At 45.9% G+C, this 13,152-nt stretch overlaps 5 non-coding genes across 5 annotated transcripts; all 5 read left to right on the top strand.

The window, feature by feature from the left end:
- Window positions 1-2,032: 2,032 nt before the first annotated feature.
- Window positions 2,033-2,223, top strand: LOC130317109 (U2 spliceosomal RNA). The gene has a single exon (XR_008864291.1). It is a non-coding gene; the product is annotated as a U2 spliceosomal RNA (small nuclear RNA).
- A 2,085-nt stretch (window positions 2,224-4,308) lies between these two features.
- On the top strand, window positions 4,309-4,499 carry LOC130317107 (U2 spliceosomal RNA). Its single transcript, XR_008864290.1, has one exon. It is a non-coding gene; the product is annotated as a U2 spliceosomal RNA (small nuclear RNA).
- A 2,091-nt stretch (window positions 4,500-6,590) lies between these two features.
- LOC130317106 (U2 spliceosomal RNA) lies at window positions 6,591-6,781 on the top strand. Its single transcript, XR_008864289.1, has one exon. It is a non-coding gene; the product is annotated as a U2 spliceosomal RNA (small nuclear RNA).
- A 2,088-nt stretch (window positions 6,782-8,869) lies between these two features.
- On the top strand, window positions 8,870-9,060 carry LOC130317105 (U2 spliceosomal RNA). Its single transcript, XR_008864288.1, has one exon. It is a non-coding gene; the product is annotated as a U2 spliceosomal RNA (small nuclear RNA).
- A 2,099-nt stretch (window positions 9,061-11,159) lies between these two features.
- LOC130317104 (U2 spliceosomal RNA) lies at window positions 11,160-11,350 on the top strand. The gene has a single exon (XR_008864287.1). It is a non-coding gene; the product is annotated as a U2 spliceosomal RNA (small nuclear RNA).
- Window positions 11,351-13,152: the final 1,802 nt, after the last annotated feature.

Here is a 13,152-nt window from a genome sequence, read left to right as displayed (position 1 = left end):
CTAGCCAGCTAGCCAGCCCTGTGGGCCTTGCTGCTGCTGCAGCCAAAAAACAAAAGGTGGTGCTGCTGCTGCTTCTGCTGCTTCTGCTTGTGTCTGGCCGCTGTTGGAGCGTCCAGGCACAGGACTTCTGCTGCTGCTGACTAAATGGCCTCCTTAATTGGATCATTTGAGTAGCCAGCACACCTGTGCAGGTAGGGCATGACATGATAGGCAGCTGCCTTGATAGCGGGTGGGTGCTGAATGTTCCTAATTGACAAACTAAGATTAATGCTTATGAAGAAATATAAAATCTCATCCCTTCCCCAATATCGCGCCACACCCCTACCCCTTAATTCCCTGGTTGAACTTGATGGACATATGTCTTTTTTCGACCGTACTAACTATGTAACTATGTAACATAACATGGGGGGGGGGGGGGGGGTCTCCTGGCTGTTCACACAGGTGTGTCATTGCTGTACATTGACCATGCATTGCTTCTGTGGTATTGCAAAGGCAAAGACAAATGCTTCCAGCCATCCATTGCACTAATGGATTGGTCATCAGCTGGCTGTCTATGTCCCGCATCAATATAGACCAAAGTACAGAGGGTTAGGCTATGCTATTGTGCACCTACCTGATGCATCAGAAGGTGCGAGGCCCTTGCTAAATTCTGTGCACAGACTTTGAGATCTATACTTTAGACTGTATCTAAACCTGCTCCAACATGGACTGACATTCTGGCCTACTTTCAGCCGATGCGACTTGTCTGTCGCTGAACAGTCGCTTTTTATGTATTCAGCACCTATGTATAATGTTGTAAAAATGCTCTAGAAGCTAAAGTCGCAGAAATGTCACACATATTTGGCCTGCAACTTTCTGTGCGACAAATTCAGACAGGAAAAATCAGTATAAATCCTTAGAAAATTATCCCCCAGTGTCTCCATCTGCTGGCGGTATTGAATAAGCATTGCTGCACTGATGGGGTATGCATTAGACGAAAAAAAAGAAGAAAAAGAAGAATAATACGCCCAGAAAAGAGGCGAAAAGGAGAAAAACGTAAAAAAACGTGAAAAAAAAGTAAGAGGAAGAGAAGGGAAAAAAAGGTGGAAATGGGTTTAAAAGTGATTTCGGCGGAGAAATATATATATATATATATATATATATATATATATATATATACGCGCACACACACACATATATATAAACGTATTCTCCGTTGAGATATTGCAGCCGCTGCTGTGTCCAGGCCCAGGAGCCTTAGCACTGTGCTGTGATGTCACTCAATACCACTGACATCACTAGGTGTAAACAACATCTCTCCTTTGCTGTGTATGTGACTATGGAGCTGTTTGGTGATGTCGTCTATTATGGCCTTCATAGAAGCAACAGGAGATTGTTGCATCCATCTAGAACCCTCAGAACTACAGTGCTATGATGTCACTCACTTCCACAGGCCTTGCAGAGTGTAAACAACAACAACCCAGCTTTGTTGTGTATGTAACCATAGGGATTTGTGATGTCACCTAGAACCTTCACAGCAGCGACAGCTTTATGAGGAGCATCAGCACTGCTCTGCCTGGAGCAGAACCATCACCGCCATAGGTTGTCAAATAACCCGGATTTAACCCACACAGGTAAGTCCAATGGGGTGCAGGCATGTCCTCTATGCTTACAGCTTCCCGTGGGTGTTGGTTTGATACCGTTTGGGGACAGCCAAGGAGGCATCTGCAGGCAACAAAGGTAGGTGTGTGCTTGTGTGTGTGTTTCCTATGCAGATCCTAAGCCCAGTGTCACATGCAAGTAGGAGGAGTAAGAAGGGTTCCTGGCAAATCCGGGTTATGGATTGCATTTAAAAAGGCCCCGTGGGAGTGCAATGGGCCCCTGTCTTGCTGCTTAGCAATAATGGTATGGGTTTAGGTTCTGCTGTGTGTACTGGTGGTTGACTGCCCCCCAGCCCAGAGTGTGCATGGAAAATTGTCTGGCAGCCTCCCTGACAGCAAGCAGTGATAGTGCCCATGAAGGGGACCTTGTTGGGCCCGCCCCTTTCACGGTTATCGCTTCTCGGCCTTTTGGCTAAGATCAAGTGTAGTATCTGTTCTTATCAGTTTAATATCTGATACGTCCCCTATCTGGGGACCATATATTAAATGGATTTTTGAGAACGGGGGCCGATTTCGAAGCTTGCTTCCGTCGCCCTATGCATTGACCCGATATGGCAGTATCTTCGGGTACAGTGCACCACCCCCTTACAGGGTTAAAAAGAAAGATTCCTACTTTCATTGCTACCTGCTTGCTGGCTAGCCAGCTAGCCAGCCCTGTGGGCCTTGCTGCTGCTGCAGCCAAAAAACAAAAGGTGGTGCTGCTGCTGCTTCTGCTGCTTCTGCTTGTGTCTGGCCGCTGTTGGAGCGTCCAGGCACAGGACTTCTGCTGCTGCTGACTAAATGGCCTCCTTAATTGGATCATTTGAGTAGCCAGCACACCTGTGCAGGTAGGGCATGACATGATAGGCAGCTGCCTTGATAGCGGGTGGGTGCTGAATGTTCCTAATTGACAAAATAAGATTAATGCTTATGAAGAAATATAAAATCTCATCCCTTCCCCAATATCGCGCCACACCCCTACCCCTTAATTCCCTGGTTGAACTTGATGGACATATGTCTTTTTTCGACCGTACTAACTATGTAACTATGTAACATAACATGGGGGGGGGGGGGGGGGGTCTCCTGGCTGTTCACACAGGTGTGTCATTGCTGTACATTGACCATGCATTGCTTCTGTGGTATTGCAAAGGCAAAGACAAATGCTTCCAGCCATCCATTGCACTAATGGATTGGTCATCAGCTGGCTGTCTATGTCCCGCATCAATATAGACCAAAGTACAGAGGGTTAGGCTATGCTATTGTGCACCTACCTGATGCATCAGAAGGTGCGAGGCCCTTGCTAAATTCTGTGCACAGACTTTGAGATCTATACTTTAGACTGTATCTAAACCTGCTCCAACATGGACTGACATTCTGGCCTACTTTCAGCCGATGCGACTTGTCTGTCGCTGAACAGTCGCTTTTTATGTATTCAGCACCTATGTATAATGTTGTAAAAATGCTCTAGAAGCTAAAGTCGCAGAAATGTCACACATATTTGGCCTGCAACTTTCTGTGCGACAAATTCAGACAGGAAAAATCAGTATAAATCCTTAGAAAATTATCCCCCAGTGTCTCCATCTGCTGGAGGTATTGAATAAGCATTGCTGCACTGATGGGGTATGCATTAGACGAAAAAAAAGAAGAAAAAGAAGAATAATACGCCCAGAAAAGAGGCGAAAAGGAGAAAAACGTAAAAAAACGTGAAAAAAAAGTAAGAGGAAGAGAAGGGAAAAAAAGGTGGAAATGGGTTTAAAAGTGATTTCGGCGGAGAAATATATATATATATATATATATATATATATATATATATATACGCGCACACACACACATATATATAAACGTATTCTCCGTTGAGATATTGCAGCCGCTGCTGTGTCCAGGCCCAGGAGCCTTAGCACTGTGCTGTGATGTCACTCAATACCACTGACATCACTAGGTGTAAACAACATCTCTCCTTTGCTGTGTATGTGACTATGGAGCTGTTTGGTGATGTCGTCTATTACGGCCTTCATAGAAGCAACAGGAGATTGTTGCATCCATCTAGAACCCTCAGAACTACAGTGCTATGATGTCACTCACTTCCACAGGCCTTGCAGAGTGTAAACAACAACAACCCAGCTTTGTTGTGTATGTAACCATAGGGATTTGTGATGTCACCTAGAACCTTCACAGCAGCGACAGCTTTATGAGGAGCATCAGCACTGCTCTGCCTGAGCAGAACCATCACCGCCATAGGTTGTCAAATAACCCGGATTTAACCCACACAGGTAAGTCCAATGGGGTGCAGGCATGTCCTCTATGCTTACAGCTTCCCGTGGGTGTTGGTTTGATACCGTTTGGGGACAGCCAAGGAGGCATCTGCAGGCAACAAAGGTAGGTGTGTGCTTGTGTGTGTGTTTCCTATGCAGATCCTAAGCCCAGTGTCACATGCAAGTAGGAGGAGTAAGAAGGGTTCCTGGCAAATCCGGGTTATGGATTGCATTTAAAAAGGCCCCGTGGGAGTGCAATGGGCCCCTGTCTTGCTGCTTAGCAATAATGGTATGGGTTTAGGTTCTGCTGTGTGTACTGGTGGTTGACTGCCCCCCAGCCCAGAGTGTGCATGGAAAATTGTCTGGCAGCCTCCCTGACAGCAAGCAGTGATAGTGCCCATGAAGGGGACCTTGTTGGGCCCGCCCCTTTCACGGTTATCGCTTCTCGGCCTTTTGGCTAAGATCAAGTGTAGTATCTGTTCTTATCAGTTTAATATCTGATACGTCCCCTATCTGGGGACCATATATTAAATGGATTTTTGAGAACGGGGGCCGATTTCGAAGCTTGCTTCCGTCGCCCTATGCATTGACCCGATATGGCAGTATCTTCGGGTACAGTGCACCACCCCCTTACAGGGTTAAAAAGAAAGATTCCTACTTTCATTGCTACCTGCTTGCTGGCTAGCCAGCTAGCCAGCCCTGTGGGCCTTGCTGCTGCTGCAGCCAAAAAACAAAAGGTGGTGCTGCTGCTGCTTCTGCTGCTTCTGCTTGTGTCTGGCCGCTGTTGGAGCGTCCAGGCACAGGACTTCTGCTGCTGCTGACTAAATGGCCTCCTTAATTGGATCATTTGAGTAGCCAGCACACCTGTGGCAGGTAGGGCATGACATGATAGGCAGCTGCCTTGATAGCGGGTGGGTGCTGAATGTTCCTAATTGACAAAATAAGATTAATGCTTATGAAGAAATATAAAATCTCATCCCTTCCCCAATATCGCGCCACACCCCTACCCCTTAATTCCCTGGTTGAACTTGATGGACATATGTCTTTTTTCGACCGTACTAACTATGTAACTATGTAACATAACATGGGGGGGGGGGGGGGGGGTCTCCTGGCTGTTCACACAGGTGTGTCATTGCTGTACATTGACCATGCATTGCTTCTGTGGTATTGCAAAGGCAAAGACAAATGCTTCCAGCCATCCATTGCACTAATGGATTGGTCATCAGCTGGCTGTCTATGTCCCGCATCAATATAGACCAAAGTACAGAGGGTTAGGCTATGCTATTGTGCACCTACCTGATGCATCAGAAGGTGCGAGGCCCTTGCTAAATTCTGTGCACAGACTTTGAGATCTATACTTTAGACTGTATCTAAACCTGCTCCAACATGGACTGACATTCTGGCCTACTTTCAGCCGATGCGACTTGTCTGTCGCTGAACAGTCGCTTTTTATGTATTCAGCACCTATGTATAATGTTGTAAAAATGCTCTAGAAGCTAAAGTCGCAGAATTGTCACACATATTTGGCCTGCAACTTTCTGTGCGACAAATTCAGACAGGAAAAATCAGTATAAATCCTTAGAAAATTATCCCCCAGTGTCTCCATCTGCTGGCGGTATTGAATAAGCATTGCTGCACTGATGGGGTATGCATTAGACGAAAAAAAAGAAGAAAAAGAAGAATAATACGCCCAGAAAAGAGGCGAAAAGGAGAAAAACGTAAAAAAACGTGAAAAAAAAGTAAGAGGAAGAGAAGGGAAAAAAGGTGGAAATGGGTTTAAAAGTGATTTCGGCGGAGAAATATATATATATATATATATATATATATATATATATATATATATATACGCGCACACACACACATATATATAAACGTATTCTCCGTTGAGATATTGCAGCCGCTGCTGTGTCCAGGCCCAGGAGCCTTAGCACTGTGCTGTGATGTCACTCAATACCACTGACATCACTAGGTGTAAACAACATCTCTCCTTTGCTGTGTATGTGACTATGGAGCTGTTTGGTGATGTCGTCTATTATGGCCTTCATAGAAGCAACAGGAGATTGTTGCATCCATCTAGAACCCTCAGAACTACAGTGCTATGATGTCACTCACTTCCACAGGCCTTGCAGAGTGTAAACAACAACAACCCAGCTTTGTTGTGTATGTAACCATAGGGATTTGTGATGTCACCTAGAACCTTCACAGCAGCGACAGCTTTATGAGGAGCATCAGCACTGCTCTGCCTGAGCAGAACCATCACCGCCATAGGTTGTCAAATAACCCGGATTTAACCCACACAGGTAAGTCCAATGGGGTGCAGGCATGTCCTCTATGCTTACAGCTTCCCGTGGGTGTTGGTTTGATACCGTTTGGGGACAGCCAAGGAGGCATCTGCAGGCAACAAAGGTAGGTGTGTGCTTGTGTGTGTGTTTCCTATGCAGATCCTAAGCCCAGTGTCACATGCAAGTAGGAGGAGTAAGAAGGGTTCCTGGCAAATCCGGGTTATGGATTGCATTTAAAAAGGCCCCGTGGGAGTGCAATGGGCCCCTGTCTTGCTGCTTAGCAATAATGGTATGGGTTTAGGTTCTGCTGTGTGTACTGGTGGTTGACTGCCCCCCAGCCCAGAGTGTGCATGGAAAATTGTCTGGCAGCCTCCCTGACAGCAAGCAGTGATAGTGCCCATGAAGGGGACCTTGTTGGGCCCGCCCCTTTCACGGTTATCGCTTCTCGGCCTTTTGGCTAAGATCAAGTGTAGTATCTGTTCTTATCAGTTTAATATCTGATACGTCCCCTATCTGGGGACCATATATTAAATGGATTTTTGAGAACGGGGGCCGATTTCGAAGCTTGCTTCCGTCGCCCTATGCATTGACCCGATATGGCAGTATCTTCGGGTACAGTGCACCACCCCCTTACAGGGTTAAAAAGAAAGATTCCTACTTTCATTGCTACCTGCTTGCTGGCTAGCCAGCTAGCCAGCCCTGTGGGCCTTGCTGCTGCTGCAGCCAAAAAACAAAAGGTGGTGCTGCTGCTGCTTCTGCTGCTTCTGCTTGTGTCTGGCCGCTGTTGGAGCGTCCAGGCACAGGACTTCTGCTGCTGCTGACTAAATGGCCTCCTTAATTGGATCATTTGAGTAGCCAGCACACCTGTGCAGGTAGGGCATGACATGATAGGCAGCTGCCTTGATAGCGGGTGGGTGCTGAATGTTCCTAATTGACAAAATAAGATTAATGCTTATGAAGAAATATAAAATCTCATCCCTTCCCCAATATCGCGCCACACCCCTACCCCTTAATTCCCTGGTTGAACTTGATGGACATATGTCTTTTTTCGACCGTACTAACTATGTAACTATGTAACATAACATGGGGGGGGGGGGGGGGGGTCTCCTGGCTGTTCACACAGGTGTGTCATTGCTGTACATTGACCATGCATTGCTTCTGTGGTATTGCAAAGGCAAAGACAAATGCTTCCAGCCATCCATTGCACTAATGGATTGGTCATCAGCTGGCTGTCTATGTCCCGCATCAATATAGACCAAAGTACAGAGGGTTAGGCTATGCTATTGTGCACCTACCTGATGCATCAGAAGGTGCGAGGCCCTTGCTAAATTCTGTGCACAGACTTTGAGATCTATACTTTAGACTGTATCTAAACCTGCTCCAACATGGACTGACATTCTGGCCTACTTTCAGCCGATGCGACTTGTCTGTCGCTGAACAGTCGCTTTTTATGTATTCAGCACCTATGTATAATGTTGTAAAAATGCTCTAGAAGCTAAAGTCGCAGAAATGTCACACATATTTGGCCTGCAACTTTCTGTGCGACAAATTCAGACAGGAAAAATCAGTATAAATCCTTAGAAAATTATCCCCCAGTGTCTCCATCTGCTGGCGGTATTGAATAAGCATTGCTGCACTGATGGGGTATGCATTAGACGAAAAAAAAGAAGAAAAAGAAGAATAATACGCCCAGAAAAGAGGCGAAAAGGAGAAAAACGTAAAAAAACGTGAAAAAAAAGTAAGAGGAAGAGAAGGGAAAAAAAGGTGGAAATGGGTTTAAAAGTGATTTCGGCGGAGAAATATATATATATATATATATATATATATATATATATATATATATACGCGCACACACACACATATATATAAACGTATTCTCCGTTGAGATATTGCAGCCGCTGCTGTGTCCAGGCCCAGGAGCCTTAGCACTGTGCTGTGATGTCACTCAATACCACTGACATCACTAGGTGTAAACAACATCTCTCCTTTGCTGTGTATGTGACTATGGAGCTGTTTGGTGATGTCGTCTATTATGGCCTTCATAGAAGCAACAGGAGATTGTTGCATCCATCTAGAACCCTCAGAACTACAGTGCTATGATGTCACTCACTTCCACAGGCCTTGCAGAGTGTAAACAACAACAACCCAGCTTTGTTGTGTATGTAACCATAGGGATTTGTGATGTCACCTAGAACCTTCACAGCAGCGACAGCTTTATGAGGAGCATCAGCACTGCTCTGCCTGAGCAGAACCATCACCGCCATAGGTTGTCAAATAACCCGGATTTAACCCACACAGGTAAGTCCAATGGGGTGCAGGCATGTCCTCTATGCTTACAGCTTCCCGTGGGTGTTGGTTTGATACCGTTTGGGGACAGCCAAGGAGGCATCTGCAGGCAACAAAGGTAGGTGTGTGCTTGTGTGTGTGTTTCCTATGCAGATCCTAAGCCCAGTGTCACATGCAAGTAGGAGGAGTAAGAAGGGTTCCCGGCAAATCCGGGTTATGGATTGCATTTAAAAAGGCCCCGTGGGAGTGCAATGGGCCCCTGTCTTGCTGCTTAGCAATAATGGTATGGGTTTAGGTTCTGCTGTGTGTACTGGTGGTTGACTGCCCCCCAGCCCAGAGTGTGCATGGAAAATTGTCTGGCAGCCTCCCTGACAGCAAGCAGTGATAGTGCCCATGAAGGGGACCTTGTTGGGCCCGCCCTTTCACGGTTATCGCTTCTCGGCCTTTTGGCTAAGATCAAGTGTAGTATCTGTTCTTATCAGTTTAATATCTGATACGTCCCCTATCTGGGGACCATATATTAAATGGATTTTTGAGAACGGGGGCCGATTTCGAAGCTTGCTTCCGTCGCCCTATGCATTGACCCGATATGGCAGTATCTTCGGGTACAGTGCACCACCCCCTTACAGGGTTAAAAAGAAAGATTCCTACTTTCATTGCTACCTGCTTGCTGGCTAGCCAGCTAGCCAGCCCTGTGGGCCTTGCTGCTGCTGCAGCCAAAAAACAAAAGGTGGTGCTGCTGCTGCTTCTGCTGCTTCTGCTTGTGTCTGGCCGCTGTTGGAGCGTCCAGGCACAGGACTTCTGCTGCTGCTGACTAAATGGCCTCCTTAATTGGATCATTTGAGTAGCCAGCACACCTGTGCAGGTAGGGCATGACATGATAGGCAGCTGCCTTGATAGCGGGTGGGTGCTGAATGTTCCTAATTGACAAAATAAGATTAATGCTTATGAAGAAATATAAAATCTCATCCCTTCCCCAATATCGCGCCACACCCCTACCCCTTAATTCCCTGGTTGAACTTGATGGACATATGTCTTTTTTCGACCGTACTAACTATGTAACTATGTAACATAACATGGGGGGGGGGGGGGGTCTCCTGGCTGTTCACACAGGTGTGTCATTGCTGTACATTGACCATGCATTGCTTCTGTGGTATTGCAAAGGCAAAGACAAATGCTTCCAGCCATCCATTGCACTAATGGATTGGTCATCAGCTGGCTGTCTATGTCCCGCATCAATATAGACCAAAGTACAGAGGGTTAGGCTATGCTATTGTGCACCTACCTGATGCATCAGAAGGTGCGAGGCCCTTGCTAAATTCTGTGCACAGACTTTGAGATCTATGCTTTAGACTGTATCTAAACCTGCTCCAACATGGACTGACATTCTGGCCTACTTTCAGCCGATGCGACTTGTCTGTCGCTGAACAGTCGCTTTTTATGTATTCAGCACCTATGTATAATGTTGTAAAAATGCTCTAGAAGCTAAAGTCGCAGAAATGTCACACATATTTGGCCTGCAACTTTCTGTGCGACAAATTCAGACAGGAAAAATCAGTATAAATCCTTAGAAAATTATCCCCCAGTGTCTCCATCTGCTGGCGGTATTGAATAAGCATTGCTGCACTGATGGGGTATGCATTAGACGAAAAAAAAGAAGAAAAAGAAGAATAATACGCCCAGAAAAGAGGCGAAAAGGAGAAAAACGTAAAAAAACGTGAAAAAAAAGTAAGAGGAAGAGAAGGGAAAAAAAAGGTGGAAATGGGTTTAAAAGTGATTTCGGCGGAGAAATATATATATATATATATATATATATATATATATATATATATATATATATATATATATACGCGCACACACACACATATATATAAACGTATTCTCCGTTGAGATATTGCAGCCGCTGCTGTGTCCAGGCCCAGGAGCCTTAGCACTGTGCTGTGATGTCACTCAATACCACTGACATCACTAGGTGTAAACAACATCTCTCCTTTGCTGTGTATGTGACTATGGAGCTGTTTGGTGATGTCGTCTATTATGGCCTTCATAGAAGCAACAGGAGATTGTTGCATCCATCTAGAACCCTCAGAACTACAGTGCTATGATGTCACTCACTTCCACAGGCCTTGCAGAGTGTAAACAACAACAACCCAGCTTTGTTGTGTATGTAACCATAGGGATTTGTGATGTCACCTAGAACCTTCACAGCAGCGACAGCTTTATGAGGAGCATCAGCACTGCTCTGCCTGAGCAGAACCATCACCGCCATAGGTTGTCAAATAACCCGGATTTAACCCACACAGGTAAGTCCAATGGGGTGCAGGCATGTCCTCTATGCTTACAGCTTCCGTGGGTGTTGGTTTGATACCGTTTGGGGACAGCCAAGGAGGCATCTGCAGGCAACAAAGGTAGGTGTGTGCTTGTGTGTGTGTTTCCTATGCAGATCCTAAGCCCAGTGTCACATGCAAGTAGGAGGAGTAAGAAGGGTTCCTGGCAAATCCGGGTTATGGATTGCATTTAAAAAGGCCCCGTGGGAGTGCAATGGGCCCCTGTCTTGCTGCTTAGCAATAATGGTATGGGTTTAGGTTCTGCTGTGTGTACTGGTGGTTGACTGCCCCCAGCCCAGAGTGTGCATGGAAAATTGTCTGGCAGCCTCCCTGACAGCAAGCAGTGATAGTGCCCATGAAGGGGACCTTGTTGGGCCCGCCCCTTTCACGGTTATCGCTTCTCGGCCTTTTGGCTAAGATCAAGTGTAGTATCTGTTCTTATCAGTTTAATATCTGATACGTCCCCTATCTGGGGACCATATATTAAATGGATTTTTGAGAACGGGGGCCGATTTCGAAGCTTGCTTCCGTCGCCCTATGCATTGACCCGATATGGCAGTATCTTCGGGTACAGTGCACCACCCCCTTACAGGGTTAAAAAGAAAGATTCCTACTTTCATTGCTACCTGCTTGCTGGCTAGCCAGCTAGCCAGCCCTGTGGGCCTTGCTGCTGCTGCAGCCAAAAAACAAAAGGTGGTGCTGCTGCTGCTTCTGCTGCTTCTGCTTGTGTCTGGCCGCTGTTGGAGCGTCCAGGCACAGGACTTCTGCTGCTGCTGACTAAATGGCCTCCTTAATTGGATCATTTGAGTAGCCAGCACACCTGTGCAGGTAGGGCATGACATGATAGGCAGCTGCCTTGATAGCGGGTGGGTGCTGAATGTTCCTAATTGACAAAATAAGATTAATGCTTATGAAGAAATATAAAATCTCATCCCTTCCCCAATATCGCGCCACACCCTACCCCTTAATTCCCTGGTTGAACTTGATGGACATATGTCTTTTTTCGACCGTACTAACTATGTAACTATGTAACATAACATGGGGGGGGGGGGGGGGTCTCCTGGCTGTTCACACAGGTGTGTCATTGCTGTACATTGACCATGCATTGCTTCTGTGGTATTGCAAAGGCAAAGACAAATGCTTCCAGCCATCCATTGCACTAATGGATTGGTCATCAGCTGGCTGTCTATGTCCCGCATCAATATAGACCAAAGTACAGAGGGTTAGGCTATGCTATTGTGCACCTACCTGATGCATCAGAAGGTGCGAGGCCCTTGCTAAATTCTGTGCACAGACTTTGAGATCTATACTTTAGACTGTATCTAAACCTGCTCCAACATGGACTGACATTCTGGCCTACTTTCAGCCGATGCGACTTGTCTGTCGCTGAACAGTCGCTTTTTATGTATTCAGCACCTATGTATAATGTTGTAAAAATGCTCTAGAAGCTAAAGTCGCAGAAATGTCACACATATTTGGCCTGCAACTTTCTGTGCGACAAATTCAGACAGGAAAAATCAGTATAAATCCTTAGAAAATTATCCCCCAGTGTCTCCATCTGCTGGCGGTATTGAATAAGCATTGCTGCACTGATGGGGTATGCATTAGACGAAAAAAAAGAAGAAAAAGAAGAATAATACGCCCAGAAAAGAGGCGAAAAGGAGAAAAACGTAAAAAAACGTGAAAAAAAAGTAAGAGGAAGAGAAGGGAAAAAAAGGTGGAAATGGGTTTAAAAGTGATTTCGGCGGAGAAATATATATATATATATATATATATATATATATATATATATATATATACGCGCACACACACACATATATATAAACGTATTCTCCGTTGAGATATTGCAGCCGCTGCTGTGTCCAGGCCCAGGAGCCTTAGCACTGTGCTGTGATGTCACTCAATACCACTGACATCACTAGGTGTAAACAACATCTCTCCTTTGCTGTGTATGTGACTATGGAGCTGTTTGGTGATGTCGTCTATTATGGCCTTCATAGAAGCAACAGGAGATTGTTGCATCCATCTAGAACCCTCAGAACTACAGTGCTATGATGTCACTCACTTCCACAGGCCTTGCAGAGTGTAAACAACAACAACCCAGCTTTGTTGTGTATGTAACCATAGGGATTTGTGATGTCACCTAGAACCTTCACAGCAGCGACAGCTTTATGAGGAGCATCAGCACTGCTCTGCCTGAGCAGAACCATCACCGCCATAGGTTGTCAAATAACCCGGATTTAACCCACACAGGTAAGTCCAATGGGGTGCAGGCATGTCCTCTATGCTTACAGCTTCCCGTGGGTGTTGGTTTGATACCGTTTGGGGACAGCCAAGGAGGCATCTGCAGGCAACAAAGGTAGGTGTGTGCTTGTGTGTGTTTCCT

The sequence above is a fragment of the Hyla sarda genome, unplaced genomic scaffold (assembly GCF_029499605.1).
Source record: "Hyla sarda isolate aHylSar1 unplaced genomic scaffold, aHylSar1.hap1 scaffold_1975, whole genome shotgun sequence".
Taxonomy (NCBI): Eukaryota; Metazoa; Chordata; class Amphibia; order Anura; family Hylidae; genus Hyla; species Hyla sarda.
Note: the sequence above shows the minus strand (reverse complement) of the source record. Positions and strands in the feature narration are given on the sequence as shown.